Source organism: Elephantulus edwardii, unplaced genomic scaffold (genome assembly GCF_000299155.1).
Source record: "Elephantulus edwardii isolate Elephantulus edwardi_28Jun2011 unplaced genomic scaffold, EleEdw1.0 scaffold00054, whole genome shotgun sequence".
NCBI lineage: Eukaryota > Metazoa > Chordata > Mammalia > Macroscelidea > Macroscelididae > Elephantulus > Elephantulus edwardii.
In genome coordinates this window covers 717,652-725,714 of record NW_006399804.1, presented here as the reverse complement: position 1 = coordinate 725,714, position 8,063 = coordinate 717,652, and the positions used below count along the sequence as shown (strand labels likewise).

The 8,063-nt window shown below is 35.4% G+C and overlaps 1 pseudogene; it reads right to left on the bottom strand.

Annotated features, from left to right (window-relative positions):
- Positions 1 to 2,964: 2,964 nt before the first annotated feature.
- Positions 2,965 to 8,063, bottom strand: part of LOC102849466 — a 10,309-nt pseudogene continuing 5,210 nt past the window's right edge.

Genomic DNA, 8,063 nt, shown 5'->3' with positions numbered 1-8,063 from the left:
CATACAAGGAAGTCCAATGAATACCACTATCATTCAAATATATGCACCAACAATCAGAGCCAAGGAAGAGTAATAAGAATAGTAAGGATAATTTTCCACAGACTTGATTTTCTGATTCTCTTGTAAAGGAAATCCCCCTGGGACTGATTAAACTGAAGTATTAGACTCTTAACAGAAATCTTTTATTCCTGACAGGAAAAAAAAAAGCAACTAAGGTTAGTGTCTGTAGAAACAGTGACAGAGATAAAAAACCATGGAAAATGATGGGAAAAATTCAAAAGAAAACCCTGACTTAGTCAAAGATATGCCTAGGAAAAGCTTTGGTAAGTTCTCCAGGATGATTGAAAGATAATAACATCAGAGTGAATAATTAATAAAATAAGTATAAAAATAAATGAACATCTTAAATGTTAATATAAATAATAAAGAGCAATAATTGAAAAATTTTAAAAAAGAAATATTTATTTAAAATAAGGCAGGCCTGGTGACCTATGATAACTAGCAAACCTCTAGTTCTCTTGTTATCATGAATGAATACTACTTGAAATGCAGAAAGTTCAACTCTCTTTCATTTGATCAAATGCAAGTGTACAGTATCACTGAAGCTACCACAGATATTAAATGCCTCAAGGCACTGAGGCAATTCTGAAAGGAAGAATGAAAGCAAGATAAGTAGTCATCAATTAGAAAGTGAAGGAATAGAGGAAGGAAGAAAAGAAAAAAAATATGGCACTTAAAGTTTGGATTAATTTATTTACACTGCTAAATCCATAAGTCTTTCAAACATCAGTTTTCTATATCTAGATTCTCTATGTTCTCTATACTTGTACTCTTTATATAGTCTCTGAAATAATGAAATGTGAACAATGCATCTAAAGTAATATTCGACATACACATTAGATATAGAATAGTGGCAAGAAGTTGTGCTGCAATCACAACGGCAAATGGTTCAAATCCACCAGCTGCTTCATGGGAGAAGGATGGGCAATCTCCTGCAGTTTGATTAACTGCCTCTATAAACCCACTGGAGGATCAGCTATGCATCAGTTCCAACTTGACAAGCACACAACAGTAACAACAACAAAGAGATTAAAATATGTCTAATCCTAAAAGCATTACAAATGTGACTGATTATACAGGGATCTGGTGACAAAATAGTTGTTAATTGCTTGCCGGATTACTCAAAGGTTGGTGGGTTCACATCTGTGCAGATTCTTCACAGAAGACCTGGTGGATCTGAATCTGCAATGGATAGAGCCTAGAAATCCTACAAAGTAATTTTATTAGGTCAAAAGGAGTCATTCTGCATGGGCAGTGCAAACAACAGTAGTTATATACATATGATATAAGCAATGTTAAATATCTGGTAGGACTAGGATAAGCCTATGTGAGGGGACAGAGTGATGATGGCGGCTGAGGAGGCGCACCTTTTAGTCAATATGCTTTCACCTTCATTCACACCTGAGGGTCATTGTGCACTAGGTTGAGGGTAAGAAGAAATTAAGAATTAATCTCTCTAGCTTTCTAGGTGGGAAAGGGAAGCTGGCCTTTTCTTTCTTGATTTGACATTTACTGCTGTTTCCTGAACAAAGAGTGCATTTCCATACTGAATCTAATTTTTAGAGCATTTCCAAGGAGTCCAGTTAGCTGTAAATTAGAAATATAATTTGAGGCCTAACTCTTCCCTGTTGGCAGAGGCAAGAAATATAACCTCCTAATCATCACTCCTTCATCTACAAAATGACTAAGCTACGATTATTTTGAAAGAAGTACCCGACCAGCTCTAAAATTCTCTGAATTACTAAGCAAGCTCAAGCAAGGAGCTAATGTAATTATAGTCTTTGAGCATAACTAGGTTGTTAAAATCAGGAGGGCTCTCCTGAAACACATTACCTCTCTCCACTTCTGGTTTGAATACATTACGCTCTCCATCACAAATGTGATGGATAGTCCTGAATGCCTTCAATCAAATATATTCAAATTCCCTACAGCATGTACCAACTCGATTGAAATATCAACAGTTTATTACAGATGGTGCAGCTCCAAAAAGAGCATAATGCTTTCCAAATAGCAGGTGTTTCAGTATTTATTCAAATGACTAGCCATGAAAACAGAGAGACATTTTGTTTTGTTTTGTTAGATAGCCTTCTATGTATGAAAACAAATTAGCAAATACAAAGTAAATTTTAAAAGTTTATCCCAAATCCTTTTCAGTATATTGAAAAGGACATAACCAGCCTCATCATTAACCTCATAAAAGACTCTGACTAGAAAAATAAATAAGTCTTTAATGATGTGATATTTTACATGTTGTTCTGGTAACTAAAAGGTCAGTTGTTCAAATCTACCAGCTTCTTTGCAAAACAGAGATGGGCAATATCCTCCTATAAATGTTGACAGCCTCAGAAACTCAATGGGGAGTCACTATGAGTCGGAATGGCACAATGGCTTGGGCTTAGGTAGAAAAGTAATGTTTTTTTTTAAACCAAAATAAATTTGTAATACTAATTATCTTTAAAAAATATGGAATGCTTCATGAATTTCCCTGACATCCTTGTGCAGGGAACATGCTAATCTTCTCTGTATTGTTCCAATTTTAGTATATGTGCTGAAGTCCGCATAAGACAAAAGAACATTTATGTTGACCATCCTTATATATGTTGAGCACTATTCCTTAAATATGTTTGTCTTTGTATTATTACATGACTTTAAAAAAATATATAATTTTAATTTTCTGGACTTGTTCTAATAAAAGTAACATTAATGTAATCTGGACTTCGAGAAATAAAAACTAATCAATTACTGATTATCAAAACTTAAAAAGCAATTGGATTGAGAGGATTCTCATAACAGTTATGGAATCACAATTTTAGAAAAGCAAAATTATTTGTAGAATTGGTCCACAGTACATGGAATAGCTTAATTCCTCTTATTTCAACCTCTATAATTTGACTCAAACACTCTTTAAACTGATAAAGTGACTTTACAGTCTATACTTTGTAAGATAGCAGGCAAGTCTAACACAGAAGAAATTATATAATGGGGCATAGGGGATGACTTTTGTGGCGCTGTTCTGTTTTCATTTATCCAAACTGTTGCTTTCAGTCCTGCCTTGTATATCAGTTTCTAGCGTGTCACCAACCATCACACAGTCTTCAGGTTGTAACTCCAAGGAGATGACAGCGATAGTAAAATATGGAAGGGGATGGTTTCTCCTCTTTTTGTTCTCCACCTACAACAACAGCATCAAAATAGGACTGACAGGCACAAGCCTCAATCTTTTCCCTCTGGGTCTGCCTGTCTCCTTTGGTTAATAGAAGCAGGCAGACCTCCTTCCAAAGTTCAGTAAGCATAGTTTTGACATCTTCTTCCAAGGTTAAATGCTGTAAACGGGTAGATTTCCATAGGAAATTTCCTATTGGCTGCACCACCTTTTGTTTCTTGGATTGCTTCTTCCCAGTATGAAGTTCTTAGATCAGTAATGCATGTATTGAAAGGATAAAAACCTTCCTTGCTGAGTTTAACTTGAACTTTGTCACAGATTATCTCGGCTGCTTCTTTGTAATCATATTTTGATTTTAAGAGCTTTATCACATTCTTCCTCCAGGACTAGAGGAAGACTCTTCAACAACCTATGTTATGCAGATGACACAATCTTGCTTGCAGAAGTGACATCCTGGAAGTACTTGCTCCAACATGCCTCTCCTGCTCGCCCTGGCCATGTCAACAAGCGTGTTGTCCAGATCAAAAAAACACTGCCTGCACCTGGCGTTGCCCCATCGGTTCCGCCACCGCCCAGCGGGTAAAGAAGCAAAGGATACCAGCTATTACATGACTTTTAAAGCAATTCTATTTCTTGAGAAATGTATAACAATTAAAATGTTGAGAGGTAGATAAAAATAATATATGCTTGTAATTATTCAGCTAAAGACGTGCTCACCTATTGTAATTTAGTTCATTAGCTTCCAATCCTCTTCAAAAAATAGATAGGAACTAAACATCATCTAACAATCTTCCTAATTTCAGTATACTGGAGTTCAAACTCAGCTTGTCCATTTACTGGGATTCATGCTCTGAGTGACTATTGATTTACTCATAAAATGAGAGCAGAAACAACATACTTCAGGATTAAATCAGGTTTAAAGTGATTCTCTGAGCTGAATTAACAGCACAAAGTCACAAAGTGTTTGGTTTGGTCTGAACCAGGGAGTGATAGCTAATGATTCTACCATGTGTAAATTCTCTGATTCTATAATACACTGATTTAACAAATAATATATGTATATGTATATGTTGTTGAGTACTATCAAGTTTGAGCCAACTCATAAATGATCCTCCAGTCAGTTTTCAAAGGTGATTAATCACACAAGAGGAGACTGTCCATCCTTCTTCTCCAGAGCAACTGGTGGATTAGAACCACATGCATTCAGGATTGTAGTGCAGGTTCTTACCACTTCACCACCAGAGCTCTCTTATATGTGTATATATACAAATAAATACACACAAATATTGATATATCTATATCATCTATCTCTATATCTATATCATCTGTATCATCTATATCTTCTATATCTTCTATCTCTATCTCTATCTACACACACAAATATATATACAAATATATCTAAATAAATATGTATAAAAATACATCTGAATAAGTATATACAAATATAAATACATACACACACAAATATATATACACAAACACACACACACATATTCACAAATGCAGAGTTAGTTAGTTAGGTGCCATTAAGTCAAGTACAATTAACTGTGACCCTACAAACAAAAGACATGAATTCAGTCCTGTCCTGTGACATTGTCACATTTTCTGCCACACAGAAGCCCGATGCAGCAGTCACTGCATCAATCCACCTGGTTGATGGTCTTCCTTTACTTTGTCTATGCTCCACCCTTCCCAACATCATGTCCTTGTCCAATGAATAGCACCTCCTATCAACGTGTCCAAAGTATATGAGGCAAAGTCTCATCATTCTTGCCTCCAAAGAGCACTCCTGTGTACCATCTCCAAGACATACCTGTTCATTTTCTTGGCTGTCCCTGGGATGTTCAGTGCTCTTCTCCAACACCATAGTTCAAAGGCATCAATTATTTTTCTGTCATCATTATTCATTTTCCAGCTCACTGATGCAGAGCAAACTATGGCCTGGATCAGATGCATCTTACTCTTCAAACTGACATCACTACTCTTTAATGATTTGGAAGAGTCCTTAACTGCACATTTTCCCAGTTCAGTGTGTCTCCTTACTTCCTGACTGCTCATACCAAGAGTGTTAATTTTGAATCCAAGCAAGATGAAGTGGTTGACAGTTTCAATCTTCTCTCCATCTATCATGACACTACCTATTGATCCAGTGGTAAGAATATTTGTTTTCTTGATATTGAGACACAATCCACACTGACGGATGCATTCTTGATCTTTTGCAACAAGTGCTTCAAGTCCTCTTCACTTTCAGCAAGTAAAATTGTGTCATCAGTATAACACAAGGTATTGATGAGTGTCCCTCAAATCCTGATGCCACATTCCTCTTCATAAGGTCCGGCTTCTCAGATAATTTGCTCAGCATATAGATTGAACAGGTGTGGAGATAGAATGCAACTCTGACGCACTCCCTTCCTAATTCCAAACCATGCAGTGTTCCCCTCTATTCACACAACAGCATTCTGGTCCAGGTATAGGTTCCACATGAGCACGATCAAGTTTCTAGGATTCTCATTCTTCTCAATGTCTTCTCAACCACAACTTGTCATAATTTATAGAGTCAAACACCTTTGCATATTCAATAAAGCACAAATTGATATTCTTCTGGTATTTGTTACTTTCAGTCAGGATACATCTGACATCAGCAATGATATCCCTGGTGCCACGGCCTCTTCTAAATCCCACTTTAACTTCTCATAATTTCCTATTTATGTTCTGTTCCATTTGTCTTTGAATGATCTTCAGCAGTATTTTGCTTGCATGTTATATTAATGTTATTGTTCGATAATTTCCACATTCAAGTAGATCATCCTTCTTGGGAATGGAAACAAACATAGAACTCTTCCAATCCACTGGCCAGACAGCAGCCCTGATTTATAGTAAATCTTCAATAAGTTTCTGAGGTTGTAAACTTTTATAAGAGGATAATGTCATTTTATACCTTGGGGCATCTGGCACATTTGAACTGATGATCTTTGATTAACAGTAAAATCATAATGCAGTATGCTGCCAGAGTAGTGAACGATAAATACAGATATCTACCATAGATAGATACATATATAAATTATTTAGTTTTACAAAAACTCAGCTACATCATTCAACATTTATATTAACAAAGCAGATTTTAAAGAAAAGAAAAATGAAATGCCAACTTCTCACTATTTTATTTCTCATTATTCTTCCCATTATCTTAAGATGATTACATTGATGGCAATTATATTTTTAATTTAAAAAATAATCAATTTTTAATTTAAAAATATCAATTGCCTATGTTTAATAAAATATAACCCTTTTATGAAAAAAACCCAAACATTACTATATAAAAATTCAATAAGTAAAAAGATACTATTCCTTAATATTTCTTTAGGTAAGAGCTTTGCTTTCTGTAATAAAATTTTCCTGAATGTATTCTTTTAAACAGGAATAGTTTAAGAATCATACCACTGCCTTCTATGATCTGAAAGTTTTATAGTTTTGTTATAAAAATAATCACATGCATGCATTTACTGCATGTAGATTTTAGAAAATAAAATCTCCATATCATTATTAGAATCGGAATGAAATACTTGATAGAGGGGAATGCAAGTTTTAGATGTAGACATGTTGTTGTCAAGTGCCTTCAAATTGATTACAACTCCTAACAAGAGTAAGAGATCTGAACCCTGTCTTATTCTGTACCATCTTGATCATCCCCACTACAGTCAAGCCCATTGCTGAAGACACTATCAATTCATCTTATTGAGTGTCTTTCTCTTCTTCACTGACACTCCATCTTTGTGAGCATAATGTCTCTTTCAAAAGGATAGCATCTCCTAACAATATGTCCAAAATATACCAGGAAAATTTCATCATCCTCACTTCAAAGGAGCATTCTGGTTTCACTTTCCCCAAGTCATGTATTTGTTCATTGGACACTCCTTGGGATACTCACCACTCTTCTCCAATACAACTCAATGGCATCAATTATTTTCCAGTCATCCTCATTCATTGTCCAGCTCTCAGATTTATGGGAGGAAGCTGGAAAGTCCATACCTTGAACCTGGTGGACCTTAGTATTTAGAGTGGCATAATTGTTCTTCATGACTTTGGAAAGATCCCTGACAGCAAACTTCCCCAATGCTGTACATTACCTGACATCTTGATTGTTGGTATTTAGGGTGTTGACTATTGATCATGAAAGATGGTATCTCTGACAATTTCAATTATCTCCATCGATTATGATGTTGTATATTTCCCCATTGGTGAAGATTTTTGTTTTCTTGATGTTGAGCTTTAATTCATATTGAAGGCTGCAGTGCTTGTTCCTGTGCAGCAAGTACCTCAGATAGTTCTGGCTTTCAGCAAGCAAGCTTGTGCTATCCTCCCGTTCCAATGTCATATTCTTTTTCATAAAATCCAGCTTCTTGAATGATTTGCTCAGCATGCAAATTAAAAAAAAACTATGGAGAAAGATACAGACAGATAAACATCATTCCTGATTTTAAGCCATACAGTATTCTCTTCTTCAGTCCAGACAATGATTTCTTTTTCTGTGTATAGAGTTCATGTAAGCATAATTAATTGTTCTGGAGTTCTTATTCTCCTCAATGTTAGCTATAGTCTGTTATGGTCCACACATTCAACTTCTTTTGCATAGTCAATAAGACACAAATAAACAGTCTTCTGGTATTCTCAACTTTCTGCCAACATCCATCTGACATCACTAATGATATCTCTGTCCCATGATCTCTTCTAAACTGAGCCTGAACTTCTAGAAGTTCTCTATGTACTGTTCTAGCCATTTTTTATACTCTTCAACAATATTTGCTTGTATATAATATTAATGATATTGTTCTATAATTTT